The 19,461-nt window shown below is 34.7% G+C and overlaps 1 non-coding gene across 1 annotated transcript; it reads right to left on the reverse strand.

Moving 5' to 3' along the window:
- Positions 1-16,903: 16,903 nt before the first annotated feature.
- Positions 16,904-17,010, reverse strand: LOC121217467 (small nucleolar RNA R71). Its single transcript, XR_005913553.1, has one exon. It is a non-coding gene; the product is annotated as a small nucleolar RNA R71 (small nucleolar RNA).
- Positions 17,011-19,461: the final 2,451 nt, after the last annotated feature.

The raw sequence follows: 19,461 nt of genomic DNA on the forward strand, positions 1-19,461 counted from the left end.
ATCGAGGTAGATAAACAAAAGGTAGATGATATTAAGAAACTCCCACCTCCAACATCTATAAAGGGTGTTAGGAGCTTTTTGGGCCACACCAGTTTCTATCGAAGATTTATCAAGGACTTCTCCAAAATTGCTAAACCCTTATGCAAACTATTGGAGAAGGACACGACGTTCAAGTTCGATGATGAATGCTTAAAAGCTTTCTGTGACAGCCCTAAATTGACCCTAGTCGGAAAGTGGTTTCGGGACCACGAAACCAAGTCTTATAAATAATTAAAAGTTATATTCTGTGTTTATGATGTGAGTAAATGCATGTGTGAATTTTTCATGCATTAATTTGATCATTTTTATGTGAATTTATTAAAATGGACTTATATGAAACATTGTTGGAAAGTGAGAGGTTAATCTTACAATGGTCTAATAGTACATGCATTGAAAAGAGTGGTTTTGCATGTCAATTAGACCATTTTTGAATGTAAATGGCCGGCCAACACATGCATGTAACAATGTGTTCTCTTATCTCCATTTTTAATTGGTGGGAATTATGTATAATAATAAATTTATAGTAGTGGTGGTGATAAAAACAAAGTCCCATCATCTTTTTTTAATCTTGCCGAAACCATAAGGAAAGGAAAAAGAAAAATGGAAGGAAGAACACCTAAGGCATTCGGCCATCTTGTATTGGGAATTAAGGTATGATTTCATATGTTTTTCTTTGGATTTTGAGAAATATAAATTGGTTTTAAAGCTCCTAAAATGACCCATGTATGTGATTTTGTGTTTGGGATGCATGAAGCATTCGATCATGAGCTCAATGGGTTACATTGTGTATGTTTTGATAATTTGTGAGGAGAAATGTTTCTAATTGAGTATAAACAAACTAAATTACTATATGTGGCTCAAATGAGCTTGAGTAGTCGGCTAATGAAGTTAGTCGAGTTATAATACTTGCTTAATAATGAAAAGAACATGAGCTTAATGCTCAAATAGCATTCGGCTTTGGACTAAGTTAAACTAGTTAAGAAATGAGTTCCAAGATAGTGAATTATGTGTTAAAAGAGGGATTTAGGTTGTATATACGTCTTAGATTGAAAACAAGAGGCTATGTTAGCTAATTGAGGGATTCGGCCATGGTATTATAGTGAATAAAAATTTGAACAAGGGTTTTAATTGTATGATAGGTTTTCGAATATGGTTGATTGGATAATAAATTGGTGTGGGTGTTTTGAATGAGATATGTACAATTATAAGTTAAATTTAAGGTTTGTTAAATTTATCCTTATCATTGCCGAATGAGTTCAATGGCTAAAGAAAATTGTTAAGTGCTTAGTTAATGTGCATTCAGTCATTTAGGATGAGTATACATTTGATAATGTTTTGATACTTTGAAATGGAATTTAATTATTAATGAGTTATAAGCTTGTTGAATTTTGAGTTGTAATTGGGAGTAAATTTGGTATGAGTATATTTTGTTAATGACATATTGATAAATGTTGAGTTACGATACCATGATATTAAGCTTAAAGGCATTCGATCATGAGATGGATTAAGGTGAACTAAATGATATTCGGCAATGGTACTTTTTACATGAGAAATTCGGTGTTAATTGTATTAAATGTGGTTGAGGTAGTTGCCGAATGTGTTTATAATTAAGTAAGGTTAATAATAGAGCAATGAGTGGCTAGTAGAATCTAGTTAGTCCTCTTGTTGTATTCGGCCATGAGTTTGTATAATTGGTTTGTAATAGATTAAATTTGTTTATTCAAGCTCAAGAGCTGAGGGAGTCTAATTCGAATAAGAGAGAAAGCTACCTAACCGAATAGTCGATCTGTAATCGTTCGACAACTTCCGAGGTAAGTTCTTAAGTAATTGAGTTTGATTCCTTTGTAAGTTTAATTTTTAAAATGGGATGAATATGAATTATGTATATACGTTAAGGTCAATGAACTTTCTAAATGACGGCATATATGATATTATGTTTTAAATATGTGAATGAGAAATTTACGGAGTAAATTGTATAAATCTGCTAGGGACAGCAGCAGTAGCGTGTTTTGGAAAAATTACCATAAATTGTGGGAGTTGAGTTAAAAGCTGGATAAATTATGTAATTAAAGCTTGACGCGTCTAGTTTCGTATAAAAGAAATCGTGTAAGTAAAGGGGTTGCCGATAATGAGATTTTCAAAGTTGGGTGAGACAGAGTCAGAATGGCTCCGAAATCCTCTATTCAGTATTTGGAAAATCATTATAAATCATAAAAAAATGATTATAAGATAAAATTTTATGCTTAGACTCCTTAATGAGTCTAGTTTCAAACGAAATAAACGAAAACATATTTTGAATTCTTTACAATGAGAAATTAAATTCTTAGTGAAGAGTAGTCAGAGTAGTCAAGTAGTAAAATAGTGTAAATTTTAAGAAAAATATGGTATTGATTGGCCAAACCAAAAATTCTGAAAATTTTTTTGATAGAGGATATACGAGTCTATTTTCAGGGAAAATTAACGGCACATAATTTTGAATTTCGTAGCCCTAGTTACAAATAATTTAACGACTGTTGCTCAGGAAAATAGCTTGTAGAGAAATTGTGGTCATGTTGTAAACATGGATAAAACTTGTTTTAGTTGCTCATAAGCTATTGATTAAACTCATACGTGAATTCTAAATTGTGATGTTATAAAATGATATATGAGTGTTAGATGGATCTTTGATATTAAAATTTGTGAAATTTGTAAGTTTATAAGTATTCGAATATGAAATGATAGTATGGCTTGAAATTGAATTACTCATCGGAAAATGATAGATGTAGATTCAGCCAAGACAAAGTGTATACATGAAAGTATATGTGGTATGTGAAGTATATTTGGATAATTGTGATGTGAATACATGAAAATTTATATTTTGATTTAGGATTTTATGTGATGAATGTGAATGTGTATATATGAGATAAGGCCGAATGGCAAATGTGATGAATGTGAACCTGTATATATATGCGTGATAAGGACGAATGGCCAATGTGATGAATGTGAACATGCGTATGTGTGATAAGGCCGAATGGCCAATGTGATGAATGTGAACACACGTATGTGTGATAAGGCCGAATGGCCAATGTGATGAATGTGAACATGCGTATGTGTGATAAGGCCAAATGGCCAATGTGATGAATGTGAACATGCGTATGTGTGATAAGGCCGAATGGCCAATGTGATGAATGTGAACATGTATATATGTCGTAAGGCTGAATGGCTAATGCGAAATGTGTATGAGATAGATATAAGGTAAAGCCGAATGGCTAATGCGAAACGTGTATGCGATGGATATGTGGTAAAGCCAAATGGCTAATGTGAGATATGTATGAGATGTGTATATATATTGTGGCCAAATGACAAACGGTGGAGGGTGTGTTTTATTAGATATTTGATAAGGTAAATGAATTACAAATATGATAGTCGATGTGAATGTTGTAACATGTGAATAAATATGCATGAAACTCTATGATGTAAACCTGGGATTAAAGACCAGATGACCATATGTGGTGACTATGTCCGGGTAAGACCCGATGACTACGTGTGGAGATTCTGTCCGGGTAAAACCCGATGACTACGTGTGGAGATTTTGTCCGGGTAAGACCCGATAACTTCGTGTGGAGATTTCATCTGAGCTAAAGGTTTCGCCGATAATCCGAGTAGAGGTTAAAGCTATAAGACTTCGTAATAAGAATTGCTTATAAATATATTCAATGCGAAAGGTTAAACAGGTATGTACTCCAAGTTTATATGTGAGCTTGATTTGAACTAAATCATAAGGTAGTCTTGTGACGCATACGTGAGCAATCTATGAGACTATTCCTATGTTTATGTGACATCGGATCAGTGTGAGAGGTTATGTGAAATTATACAATATATCTATGTCACATGAGCTCACTTTTATGTGAAAGTTTATCTGCCTATTGTATATGATGAGATGTGCATATTCGGTAAAAGGGGTGGTATGCCCGAAGGAAGAGTGAAATAAAAATACGAACAACTATGTTATAATTTGATTGTTATCTGTTGACACTGCTTAAAACTTACTAAGCATCGTAATGCTTACTCCGTTTACTTTGTTTCCTCTGTTTTATAGATCTCATTTCGAAGCTACAGGCTCAGGGATCGTCAGCAACTAGTCACACTATCACTATCCACTGTTTGGTACTGCTATGTTTTGGATTATCTTATGGCATGTATAGAATAGACTAGTAGTGGGAGGATATTTTGGTTAATGTATATAAGCCATGCGAAAATGGCATCTTTTGAATGTGTACTTATAGGAGTTTAAATTGTATCCCTGACTGTCTTTAGTATTTACCCAAAGGAATGCTCCTTATTTCAAAAAGAAAAATTTACTATTCTGATATGAGTTTCAAGTCCGGTAATGCCCCTTTACCTATTTCGGCGACGGATACGGGATTGGGGTGTTACACTTTCAAGGATTTGAAGAGTTGATTAGTTACGGCACCCATAATCGTCACACCAGACTGGGATTTGCCATTTGAATTAATGTGTGATGCAAGCAACATCGTGATAGGAGCTGTCATGGGCCAACGAAGGAACAAATTTTTTCATCCCATCTACTATGCAAGACGGACTCTTACAGGAGCTCAACAGAACTATACGGTAATAGAAAAAGAGTTACTTGCTATTATATTTGCTTTTGACAAGTTTTAATCTTATCTTATAGGTACCAAAGTAACTGTTTATACGGACCACTCGGCAATTAAGTACTTACTTGCTAAGAAAGATGATAAATCGAGACTAATCTGGTGGGTGCTTCTACTTCAAGAGTTCGATCTGGAAATTCAAGATCAGAAGGGAATAGAAACATTGCCAGATGAACATTGCCAGATTGGAGCCGTAAGAAGGGATTTCTCCTATCATACCAATTCAAGAAACATTGCCAGATGAACACATACTGAAGGTAAGTCATGTCCATAGTACCCCTTGGTTTGCTGATATTGCTAACTATTTAGCTCGTGGTTTGATGCGAATTGATAAGACTTATCAAAAAAGGAGAAAGTTTCTTCACGATGTGAAGTACTATTTCTGGGAAGATCCATATTTGTTTAAAAGGTGTGCAGATCAGATGATCAGGAGATGAGTGGCAAAAGATGAAGTACAAAAGATTTTATACCATTGTCACTCAGCTCCGAGTGGGGGACACTTCGGAGGTACTCGTACGGTGGCCAAAGTGTTACAAGCCAGATTCTTTTGGCCAACACTATTCAAGGATGCATATGCGTACGTAAAGAGCTGTGACCGATGTCAAAGGGTCAAAAATGTCACCAACAGAAATGAGATGCCTCTAACAAACATCATTGAGGTAGAATTGTTTAATGTATGGGGAATTGACTTTCTTGGTCCTTTCCCTCCATCTTTCGGTCACAAGTATATATTGGTAGCAGTATACTATGTGTGCAAGTGGGTCGAGGCTGAAGCTTATTCGACAAACGATGCTAGGGTTGTAATTAAGTTCTTGCAGAAACACGTGTTCACAAGGTTTGGAATCCTATGAGGTATCATTAGTGATGAAGGGTCCCATTTCGTGAACAAGTGGTCAAAATGGTTATTAGACAAGCACAGAGTGAAACACAAGGTTGCAACAGCTTACCATCCGCAAACAAATGGGTAAGCTGAACTGGCAAACAAAGAGATCAAAGGCATACTTGAGAAGGTAGTTTTCCCAAACCGACGAGATTGGTCCAAAAGGCTGGACGGTGCTTTATGGGCTTACAGAAAAACATATAAGATGCCTTTAGGGATGTCACCCTACCGGTTAGTCTTTGGGAAAGCATGTCATCTACCCTTAGAGTTAGAGCATAAGGCTTACTGGGCTCTTCGACAACTCAACTTGGATCCTAAGCTTGCTAAAGAGAAACAGATGCTCCAACTCAATGAGCTACAGGAACTCTGGCTATTCTCTTACGAAAATGCGAAATTACTTAAGGAGAGACTTAAAAAATGGCATGACAAGCAAATTTGAGTTCGTGAATTTGAAGCAAGTCAACGAGTTTTGTTATTTAATTCTAGACTAAAGTTCTTTCCAGGTAAGTTAAAATCACGTTGGTCCAGTCCATTTACGATTCATCGTGTCTATCCATACGGAGTTGTCGAGCTCCAAGGTAAGGGAGGTAATTTTCAAGTTAACGCTCAGTGCCTGAGACACTATTTGGGAGATAAGTCTGAACGAAATGAAATTCGTTCATTTTATCGGATGTTAAAATTTTCTTATTTTCCTTTTTAATAAATGATTTAGGGTATATTTTTTGGATTAGCATGTTTAAATAAATTCTGTCTAGGAGATTGGAACTTAAGCGGGACAGCTTGTGATCTCTCCAATCTTTCCTGGGAATTGATTTTAACATAATTTTTTGAAAAATTATTCTCTAAATAGAAATTTTAATCTTTGAGTTTTCAAATAAAATGGTCAATTTTGATCCAAGTTTTAAATTGCAACTCAATTCCAAATTTTCATTAAGTCTAGGACTTAATTGAATTATTTTTAAAATTTGGTTGCCCTTTTCGTAAATAATAAAAACTAGATGCCTCTTTTTGCAAATATTTTCAAAAGGCTTCTAGAATAAATGTTTTTAGTTAAAAAATGATAATTATATCTATTATAATATATATTAATTATTATCAAATTTTCGGATTCTATTGATAAGTATTTAATGATAATAAGAAGATAATCTTTAATATATAATTATATCTATTATAATTTATATATTAATCTTTGTCAATTTAGCATAGAATTAGGATTAATTTTAATCATATCTTATCTTTGTTTAAATAAATTAAATAGTAATTGATAATTTAATATGCATATATCTATTTATTAATTGTTGTTATATTTGTATAGGATTAGAACTTAGAATTTTTATTGTTTTAAGAATTCTATTCTAATTCCTATTTTTCCCTCTATAAATTCCACACATCTTCCCATTCATCCATCACATAAAATTCCAAGCACCAAACCATTAAAGTGCCGCAAGCCTTTAGCCACAGCAGCTCCCAGCAGACGGCTAGCACACGCCCAACCCGACGCACGCCTACCTCGCACGCACCTTCCCCTATCGCGCGCTGCATTGAGCGCCTTACCCAGCTCCTTGGTTGCCTGCTTCTCCAGCCCAGCTGCCCAGGCTATGTCCCGCACTAGTGCCCAGTTTTCGCGCGCAAGAGCACCAGGCCTGCTCAGCGATCCGAGCACTACTACCTGCTCTTGTACCCATCCGCCCGCACACTCCAGTAGCCCTCCAGTACTTGTACGACACATACCCACACCATTATCCTTAGCCGAAACCCTCCCAACCTCTTTTAATTTACTATCTTTTTATCCATTATTAATTTCTTAGGAGTTCTTAATTCTTAAAAAAAGGTGGTAAGACCTAGTTTCTCTTAATTTTTAATTTATTTCAATTAGTTAAATTTTCAGTTTATTGAATTATTAATTTCTATAAATTAAATTTTTGAGAAAATAAATTTTCCATCTTATGATTAGGTTAATTATGCCTCGCAAGAGAACTCGTGCTTTTGCTCAAATTGATGAAACACAAAACAAGTTCCACTATGAAGAAGCCAGAGTGAGATATGAAAGTATCTTCAAAAATCAACAGATGCATCTAGAGAAAGGCTTTACATTAAATGAAAGAAACTACAAAGACTTTATGGCACGTATTCATCAAGTTGCTGAAACCCTTAATTGGGAGCTGTTTTGTGAAAAGAGACCTAGTGTGGATGAGGAGCTAGTTCGTGAGTTCTATGCCAATTTAACTTCACGCGAGATGATAGAATTTCCAGTTCGCGGAATCAAGGTATCGATAAATTCAAATGCTATTAATGAGTTCTTTGAATTACCTGATTTCGAAAATGATGAATATTCCACATTGATGAGCAATATCAAGCCTAAAATTTTGCAAGAAATTCTAAAGGAACTCACAGTTCAGGGTTCTACATGGACTGTGTCAAAACAACGAATCCACACTTGTCGAAGAGAATATTTGACACCACTCGCAAATGTATGGTTTTACTTCATCCGATTCAGCCTTATGCTTAGCTTACATGGGACTACAATCTCATTAGAGCGAATGGTCTTATTGTACTTGATCCTAACTGGTAAGACCATTAATGTGGGGAAGATCATATTGAGGGAAATACGAAATTGTGCCGTTAAACACTTTGACCCTGCTCACTTCCCCTTTACAATAACAATTTTATGCTTAAAAGCTGAAATTCTTGCGAATGTAAGAAAGACAGGGTATAGCCAAGGCACAATCACGGATTGCGACCTTTACCGAGTAGCTGAAGACTCAATTCTACAGCAACAAGTTGAAATAAGTGAGGAACCGGAGGACCCTGATGATGATGAAGATCCCACGATGCAATCATTTGAAGTCCCTGGTAAGGTAGAATCAGTGAAGCCAGAAGCTAAACCTAATGCTAAAACTTCAATGGTTAGAGCTCAATCACCTAGCCCAGACCTTCGAGATGAGCTAGTAAAATTGATGGACTTAATGCACCATATGCAATGGTAGCAACAACCCTACTGGAGATACTCAAAAATAAGGGATGACTCGATGAGAAGTGCTTTTAAGAAAATATACAATGACTCGTTTATTTTTGTGCCTGAGTTTCTAGATTTCATATTTGAACCATGGAGTCCATTATCAAAGAAGGAGCGAAGTGATTCATGCAAAAGCGATAGTGATGGAGCAAAAGATGAGTCAAATTTGGAAGGGTCTGCAAATAAATAAAGGGGGGATCTTGACTTTACTTTATTTTTGTTCTTAGACTATTTTTAGGATTAAGTTTAATTAGAAATCTTTTATTTTTTGCATAATAAAAAAATAGAGGAAAATCACTAATAAAATGTGAGCAAGTCACAAAGTATAAAGTGTGGCAATAGATACATGTCTAGGATTGAATTTAGAAAGAGCTTGGTACTTAAGCAGTCAAATTGACTCACCTCCTCTTTTCTAAAATCCTACCTGGTGTATAGTATCTGTTCACTTTAAACAATGAGGACATTGTTCATTTTAAGTTGGGGGGACCGAAAATTTGAATTATTTCCACTCAGAATAAAATTTTTCTTTTAATTATGATTAGGATATATTTTGTTCAAAAATTTGAATTTTGTTAAGTATGCTCAATTTGAGTATGAATAAAGTTCTATTATTTCAATAAATTATTATGTTAGCTTAATAATGACATGAATGTAAAGCTTACAAATTTGTACCATAAAATTTTTAGTTCTTTAGGAAAGTTAGGTATGCGTGAAAGTTTAAGTCTTTAGAATTGACTTAGTAGTTTCTTGAGGCGAAATCCTAGGGAGCATGAAACGTTGGAAATGATTTAGGCAACTATTGTTTGGACCGTTTGAGCCTTTCAAGCCCACCATGGTAAAATTTTATGCTTTGAAACCCAACTTTGAGACTATATGGCATAATTTTATTTTGACCCTTGCAATAATTAGCCATTACTTTTTGGTTAATGATCTTAAAATTGTCCCAAATGCTAGACTCAGTAATATTCAAATGTACTTCGAAAATAAGTTTGGGGGAGTTGAAAAGAAGTATCAATTGCTCGAGAATTGCAGTACACAAAGTAAGTTCTCGTGTTAAAAAAAAAGAAAGCACATGTATTTGAAAGAGATGTACAAAAGAGCATATGAAAGTCAAGTTGGTGTATTGAAGGTGGAAATTCCGAAGGTTTGATTGATGCTAAGTCTAGGGTTTTTAAACCAAAATTTATCCATATTTCACCTGCCCCTAGCCTAGCCACGTTACAACCTTGATAAAGACCTATTGATTCAAAGTCCTAATGCTACCTACATTAGTGTAGAGAAATTGCTACGATCAACATATGAAGACATAAGTTAACCTTAATGATTGCAGCTTAGTCTTTAATAAAGGAATAAAAATCAATTTGGTAAGGGTTAACATGTCTTTGTTACAAAAGCATTTAGTCTAAATTTTTCTATTATAATAAGTTGTTGAATTTAATTTGAACGATATATATACTTAAGTAGCATAACTATCAGATTTCTTGTCTTTGAGCATAAGTAGTCTAAATTCATAATTTTGGGAAAAATGTTGTTCTAAAGGAATTTTTCAAGGTGTTTCCGAGAATTTTTTTTTCAAAATTTGTGCAATACTCGGGACGAGCATGAATTAAGTTTGGGGGTGTGGAAACACAAAAATTTATATACTTTTTCATACCCATTTTTACTTAAACTCATGCAAATCCGGTTAAATTCTTGTCGAAAAATAATTAAATATTATAAAATAATTAAATTGTGTTAAAAATATGAACATGGTGAATTTAGTTAATTTTATACTTAATTTTGATTAATTTTCACTATTTTTGACAGATTCGCGCAAAGGGCAAAAATTGGCTTGGCTGACATTGTTGAAAGCACAAAACCGAGAAGCATTTCGAAGTACCGAGGCACATTAATTTCCAGCCTAAGACGGTCCAGAAATGTGTATTAATTCATAATTTAATTAATTTTAATTTATTCCCCATTTAATTTGTGTTAAATAAATTATTTTTAATTAATTATGGAGAAAGGGTCCAGTTGAACCGCATTGGTCGAACCATATTGAGTGAACCGAACCAGCCACCCGTCCATATGCTGACCCAAATCAGCATTTTAGCTGATTAAATATGCTTGCAAAAAGGCCTTTGAAGAACTATCAAAATGCATTCAAACCCCTCCTTTAATTGTGGCTTTATGAAATTGCCCCAAGCTTAAAATAGCAAAGTTGAAACTCCCAACTTTGCCATGTGTGTGGCCGGCCAAGGGAGGTCTCTTAGGCTGATTCTTTTTTCTGTTTTTAGCAGCCACAATAAGCTATAAAAGCCACGCCTTGCTGATCATTCAAACCATCCCTCATTCCACAACATTCTCTCATTCCCTCTCTCATTTTTCTCTTAATTTTTCATTCTATTTCCCTCTTGTTCAAGTGACAATTTCTTCTCTTGGGAAAGAGGCTCTCATCAGAAATTTTGGAGCTGCAATTAGGTGTTCATAAGCCATCTTGTTAGCCGAGGGCAATGAAGAATGAAGAACGGAGCAACTAGTCAAGCCAAGAAGAAACACCAGATTTGCTTCTTGTTCCCTATCTATTTAAGTTTTGTTGTTGTTTTGATGAACATGCTTATGAATATTTATGCTATCGAAATGGTTATTTTAATCAATTTAACTTAAATTAAGTTTGTGTTGGGTTGATTATATTCTTCATGCTTGAATTGTTAAAATGATGTTTATGCTGTTATAGGCTTCAGTAAATTGCTTGGTTAAGTAAAATCATGCCTAAGTTATTCTTGCGTTACGACTGTGAGGTAGCTAATGAATTAATTATTTAAACGGATTGCAATTGTAACTAATTGACACAGTACTTAATCAGTGCATGTTTATTCTTCTAAGGTAGATGAAGGTTAAATTAGCAATGTATCTGGTGATATTATTGCCTTGCATAACTTGCAAGATTATTGTGATTAAACTATTTCAAGGTAGGGATGCCTTGTTACCTCACATAGTCTTTTATATGCTGATTAGATTTAATTAATCATTTGAATTGACATAGGGATATGCAAGAGATTAGTTCAGTTTAATGAGTATGTATGTGCAATAACATGTTTGCTTACTAGAATATGTTTAGTCAGTTGAATTGACATAGGGATATCTCAACAGATGAATGGATTTTTGTATGTAAGTTTGTTCATAAGTTAGCAAATTACTAGGTTGTTGTGAATTTATTTGTAACATTGAAAACATGAGTTTAATAATTTTGAATTCAAGAAATATAATTAATCCAACACAAGTATGTTACCTTGATTAAATCTTATTTGAAATCGTGCATTAGAATTCCTTTGTTTTTTTTTAATAATTTACTTAGTTTTTAAATAGTTTTTGACCATATTTTAAATCAAATTATTTTTACCCTGCCAAAGTGTTTTACAATTAATTTCACAATTAATTTTTTTTACAGTCCCTGTAGGTACGATAACTCAACATTTACTTGTCACTTTATTACTTGTTGCGATTGTGTACACTTGCACATTTTTCCATCGTTCCAGCTATATGGTGCTGCTCACACAAGCTATCAAGTATCCGTAACACATGCTAGAACTCAACCACTGGTAGGACGTTCAGCACCATCACTCGAAACACAGTAACCCTAATGACATGTCATTTGTATCCTATATATTCCTAAGGTTCAAACGGGATCCGAAAGTCGTTAGAAATTCATTGGATTTTTTCATAAAAACATAATATAATAATACAGTAAAATAGAATTTATATCAAACATATTAAAATGTTATTTAAACGTACAAACTTACCTCGATCACAAACAAAGAAATACAATTAACTAATTCGACACTTTTTCTTTTTCCCAATCTAAATCCGTACAATGCTTATCTTGATCTAAATAATCAAGTTCAGCCCATTCAATAACCATTCTATTCAATTCAATCCAAAAATCATATCTTAGCAAAATTACACTTTTGCCCCTATAATTTTGAATTCATTACAATTTAGTCCATAAGCTTATAAAATGAAATTCATGCAAATTTAATGCTAACCCAAGCTAGCCAAATTTCAATTAAGTCCTTAGTAGCTCATATTTTTCATTAACACAATTTAGCATGAATATTACATAATTTTCAATTTAACCCCTAATTGACATTTTCATCAAAATTCACTTTACAAGAGTTCTTTAACTAACAACAAACATTCATTTTATTCCATCAAACATCACAAACAACCAATATAAATTCATAGTAAAACCCTAACCATTTACAGTTTTGCAAATTAGTCCTTGGGTTAGCTAGATTAAGCTACAACGATTGCAAAAGTATAAAAATCATTAAAAACGAGATGAAAATACACTTACATGCAAATGAGAGAGATGGTCGAATGTTTGAATGCATAAAAATCTAAGGAAGAAAAACAAAGATGATAGCCTTTGTTTTATCATTTTCCTAACCTTAATTATTAATTTACTTAAATAATCTTTAATTAAACCTTTAAAAATCACTTAAATGATGTCCATCTTTGTCCACTAATAATACTAATGGTCTAATTACCATTTAAGGACACTCATATTCAAAATCCGTAGTAATTTGACACCTTTTACTTATAGAACTCTAATTTTGCACCTTATGCAATTTAGTCCTTTTTATCAAATTAAGCATGCAAAAGATAAAATTTCCTAACGAATTTTTTTATACGACACTACTAACATGCTGTAGACATTAAAATTTTAGTAAAATAAATATTTTCACGTCGAATTTGTGGTTCTAAAATCACTGTTCTGATTTCACTCAAAACAGGTCATTACAACTTTCCTCCCTAAAAGGATTTTTCGTCCTCGAAAATCTTACCAGAAAAGAGGTTCGGATATTGCATTCTCATAGCTTCTTTCGGTTCCCAGGTGGTTTCTCCAAACCATGATGCTGCCAAAGAACCTTTACTAAAGCGATATTCTTATTTCTCAATTCTTTATTTCTCGAGTTAAGATTCTGATCTGTTCTTTGCTATACGACATATAAGGTTGAATCTCAACATCTGCTGGTGAGGTAACGTGTGAAGGGTCTGATCGGTACCACTGTAACATAGGTACATGAAACACATTATGAATCTTTTTTAACTCCGATAGCAAAGCTAATCGGTAAGCTACTGGCCCAATTCTTTCAATAATCTCATACGGCCTGATAAATCGCGGACTTAGCTTTCTATTGCGACCAAAACGAAAAACTTTCTTCCAAGGTGATATTTTCAGGAACACTCTATCGCCAATTGAAATTCAATGTCTTTACGTTTTAAATACGCATACGATTTCTGTCAATCTGAAGCAACTTTCAAACTATCACAAATTACTCTCACATTTTCTTCAATCTCTTGAATCAAATCAACCCCATGAATCTTTTTCTCAGTAAGCTCAGTCCAATACAACAGAGTTCGGCATTTACGACCATACAAAAATTCATATTGTATCATCTTTATGCTTGACTGATAATTGTTATCGTACTCGAACTCAACCAACGGTAAATACTTCTCCTAGTTGCCTTCGAACTCTAACACACAACAAAGAATAATATCCTCGAACTAGCTACCAGGCCACCAACAGTAAACACTTCTCATCGTTTCATACCAGGCCACCAGTACATTTGATTCAAATTGTTGTACATCTTATTGCTACCAGGATGAACAGATAAACTACCATTATGAGCTTCATGCAAAATCTTCCAAACTAGCTGTGAATTCCTTAGCACACAAATTCTGCCTCTTAAGTATAAACAATCATCAGATCCAATCTGATAATCTGAATCTAGAGTCGACTCACTCAACTTCCGTTTAGCTAATAAGACATCATCATACTTCTGAGTTACAAATCTATTGTGAAAACATCAGTCTACCTTTCAACTCAACTAAAATCTAACCATCATTAGATAATGTCAATTGCATATTCAACGCTCGCAAAGTACATAAAGACTTTCTACTTAGATCATCAACAACAGCATTCGCTTTACCCAGATTGTAATCAATAATCAAATCATAGTCTTTCAATAGCTCGAGCCACCTGCACTATCTCAGATTCAAATCTTTTTTGTGACATTAAACACTTCAAACTTTTGTGATCTGTAAAAAGGTGATATTTTTCGCCATTAAATAGTGTCGCCAAATCTGTAATGCAAACACAATAGCTACCAATTCCAAATCATGCCTCAGGTAATTCTTTTTGTGTGCCTTTAACTGTCTAGAAGTGATAAACCGTAAATTATACATATTTTTACCCCATGTTTAATGCATTTTATAGATGATTTCTCATTAGAATTGATGAATTCGATGCTCCTAATGCTTTAATTTCATGTTTTGTACTCAGGAGAACACCAAGAGTCAAAAGGAGCCAAAAACGAGCCAAAAAGAGACAAAATGGACCAAATCAAGAAGATGACACGGCCTAAGCCTTGCTACATGGTTAGCTCACACGCACGTGTCTTTCCAAGGTGTCGACCAAGGCTTTCACAAATCACACGGCCTGGCAATTGACCCACACTGCTGTATGCAATTTAACAGATCGAACACGGCCTGGCAATCACGTCACACGGTCGTGTCACACGGGCATGTCCCTGCTGAGCCCAAGTTAAGTCCAATTCGAAAAAGGCCACTTTGGAGGGTTTCTAGGCATTCCAAATCCTATAAATACGCACTAGAGGAGGAGAAAAGGCGAGACGGAGAAGAGGGGTAAGGAATTACCCCAAGGAATCCAACTGATCCATCTCAGAAGCTAGATTCATCATCAAGACTGAAGATCTCTCCTCAATTCCCCTTCAGAAGTTTTGGGTTTTCTTTATGTTTTGTATTCTTTATTCTTTTGAGATGTTTTCTTATTTAGTTATGAACTAAATCCCCTAAATACCTAAGGGTAATGAAACCTAAGATGAACCTTGTTATTATTTTCTGAATCGTATGATAAATATTTAACTTGTTCTTAATTATGTGTTCTTAATTCTTGTTTTGATATCCCAGGATACTGATTCAAGACACACTGTTATTCAGAGGAGGAATAGACCCTGTCTAAAAGTATTTTTTCCATAATTAAGTGGAGTTGATTGTGCGCCTAGAAATAGGGTGACAAGATTTTGCCGGATTAGGGTGAAACCTAATAAGAGGATCCATAGATTGAGTTAATGCAACCCTAGAGTGTTAATTAGAGAAAAGTCTCGGCTATTCAATCTAGGGATTAGATGTTATTAGCCTTGAATAGGGATAGTAACATAATTTAGGGATCTCTACGAAACAAGTTGAATGAATAAATCGTCCGATTCGGAGCCAGAATAACAAGTAAAGTCTAGGTGGATTTTTCCTTAGGTATTGTCTCAAGTCAATCGATTTTCCCAAAAGCAATTCCCTAATTCTTTTCTGTGCACGTTCTTAGTTTAAATAATTAGTTAATTAAAACAAACCCTTTTATTCTTAGGCTAGATAATAAAAAGATAGTTATTACTAGTACTTTTGGCTGCCTTGGGTATGATATCTCGGTCTTGCCATTACTATACTATTGTTCAATAGGTGCGCTTGCCTTTTCGTCGTGAAAATAGTTAGTCTAGGTTTGATCTTCATTATAAATATTTATTACTTGTTACGAATCACACAATCAAGTTTTTGGCGCCATTGCCGGGGAACTGAAATATTAGGAACACTAAATTTTTATTACTTTAGGCATTTATTTTTCTTGCAATTTTATTTTATTTTATTATTTATTAATTTACTTTTTCTCTCTTGGAAGGTTTTTATAGTTTATGACTAGAAGAAACCCGTTAGGACCATTACTTTTTGATGAAGAAATTGATCCACAGTTCATAGAAATCAAAGAGAAATATGGCGTGGCTTACGATACACGGAGAACGGGCGAGAAGACGATACTCATCCCCCAACGAAGAGATGGCCGAAAACCCAGGCGATCAACTGCCTCCTGCAGCTAATCAAAATCCTACTCCACGTACTATGTATGACTATGCTAAACCTTCGCTAATAGGAACTGAGTCTAGTATAGTTAGACCTGCTATTGCTGCAAATAATTTTGAACTAAAACCTAACACTATTCAGATGATACAATAGTTTGTTCAGTTTGATGGTTTACAGGATGAAGATCCCAACGCTCACTTAGCAAATTTCCTGGAATTTTGCGATACATTTAAAATCAATGGCATTTCTGATGATGCCATTCGTCTTCGGTGATTTCCCTTTTCATTGAGAAATAAAGCTAAACAGTGGTTGAACTCATTACCACGAGGGTCTATCACTACTTGGGAACAAATGACCTAGAAATTTTTACTAAAATATTTTCCGCCAGATAAAATGCCTAAATTACGTAATGATATCTTTTCTTTTGTGCAGATGGATTTAGAAACACTTTACGATGCATGGGAGAGATACAATGACTTACTAAGAAGGTGCCCTCATCATGGGTTACCGTTTTGGCTTCAAGTACAAACATTCCACAATGGCCTGAATCCTTCGACTCGGCAAATGGTTGACGTAACCGCTGGCGGAACCATCAACAATAAAACACTGAAAGATACCTATGAATTTATAGAGGAGATGTCACTGAATAACTATCAGTGGCAAGTTATGAGGACTAAGCCAACAAAAATAGCCGATGTTTATAACATCGATTCAGTTACTATGCTGTCAAATCAGGTAGAACTTCTCAATAAAAAGATTGATAGTTTTCTTGGTTCTACGCAGGTACATCCAGTAATGAGGTGTGACTCAAGCGGAGGAGGTGTGCATATAGAATATCAATCCTTCAATCCCACAACCGAAGAGGAACAAGTCAACTATATGGGTAATAATAACTTTAAATCTCAAAATAACCCATACAGTAATACTTATAATGCAGGTTGGAGGAACCACCCAAAGTGGTCAAGGAAATCAAAAGCCACAAAATCCTCAGGGTTTTCAACAGCCAACTTATCAACAAGAGAAGAAATCGAACCTTGAGGAGATGCTCTCAAAATTTATATCAATGTCAGAAACCAGTTCCTAAAATATCGAGACAGCACTTAAGAATCAACAAGCATCGATCCAAGGACTAAAAAATCAGATAAGCTAGCTTTCTAAACTAATCTCGGAAAGACCACCAGGAAATTTATTTAGTAATACCAAATCCAAAGAGCATGTCAAAGCAGTTACACTAAGGAGTGGGAAAGTGTTAGCGGAATCTGAAAAAAAGTTAGCACAAGAAACCGTAGAAAGCGAAAGGAGGGAAGAAAAACCCAAAAATAGTGACAAACCAGTACTGAAGGAATATTCATCACCGGTTCCATATCCAGCAAAATTAAAAAAATATTACATTGATGCACAATTTGGTAAGTTTCTTGAACTTTTTAAGCAATTACATATCAACTTACCTTTTGTTGAAGCTATCTCGCAAATGCCTACATACGCAAAATTTCTGAAGGAGCTTTTAACAAATAAAAGGAAGTTTGAAGACTTATCTACAATGGAACTCAACGAGGAGTGCTCCGCCATACTCCAAAATAAGCTTCATCCAAATTAAAAGATCCAGGAAGTTTTACTATCCCTTGCTTAACTGGTAATCTGAATATTGAAAAAGCACTAGCTAATTTAGGCGCTAGTATTAATTTGATACCCTATAAAATGTTCAAACAGCTTGGTCTTGGGGAACCTCAACCCACTAGGATGAGTATTCAATTAGCCGATAGATCTGTTAAATATCCCAGGGGTATTATAGAAGATGTACTCATAAAAGTAGATAAATTTATATTTCCTGTTGATTTTGTTGTGCTTGACATGGATGAAGATGTGGAAGTACCCTTAATTTTAAGGCGCCCATTCCTAGCCACTGCTAGAGCCGTGATTGATGCGGGTGACGGTAAATTGGTACTTAGAGTAGGTGACGAGGAAATGATCTTTAAAATTTATGATGCTATGAAATTCTCTAGGGAATAAGATGATTCATGTTATTTCATTGACTCTATTGATCATATTACTTAAGACTCTTTTCAGGAAATTGTACAAGAGGAGACGTCAGAACCTTGTCCAGCTCAAGACGAGGAGATAGGTGAGGAACCTAATAACCATCCGTCAAGACAAGTAAAATATGAGGGTATTAAGATCAACGATGAACTTAAGCCGAAACCCTCGATTGAGGAGCCTCCCAAACTGGAACTTAAACAATTACCAAACCATTTAGAATATGCATTCCTTGGAAATAATTCTACATTACCAGTTATTATTGCTTCTAATTTGCAACCCAAGGAGAAAGAAAAATTAATCCAAGCATTAAAAGAACATAAGAAGGCCATTGCATGGAAGATTTCTGACATTAAAGGAATCAGTCCTTCTTTTTGCACCCACAAAATTTTAATGGAAGATAAGTACAAACCATGTGTGCAAGCTCGAAGACGTCTGAAACCCAACATGAAGGAAGTTGTAAAAGCTGAGGTAATTAAACTTGTAGATGCTGGAATTATTTATCCTATTTCTGACAGTTCTTGGGTAAGTCCAGTGCAGGTTGCCCCCAAGAAAGGAGGCATGACAGTTGTGACCAACAAGAAGAATGAGCTAATCCAAACAAGAACGGTTACAGGATGGAGAGTTTGCATAGACTACAGGAAACTAAATGACACCACAAGAAAAGATCACTTCCCCTTACCATTCATTGACCAAATGTTAGAAAGATTATCCGGACACATGTATTACTGCTTCCTAGACGGACTCTCTGGTTACTTCCAAATCCCAATAGCTCCTGAATATCAAGAAAATACGACATTCACATGCCCATATGGTACCCTCGCTTATCGTAGAATGCCTTTTGGATTATGTAATGCCTCTACTACTTTTCAGCACTGTATGATAGCTATATTTGACGAACTCGTGGAAGATATCATAGAAGT

This window comes from Gossypium hirsutum, chromosome A02 (genome assembly GCF_007990345.1).
Source record: "Gossypium hirsutum isolate 1008001.06 chromosome A02, Gossypium_hirsutum_v2.1, whole genome shotgun sequence".
NCBI classification, from domain to species: domain Eukaryota; kingdom Viridiplantae; phylum Streptophyta; class Magnoliopsida; order Malvales; family Malvaceae; genus Gossypium; species Gossypium hirsutum.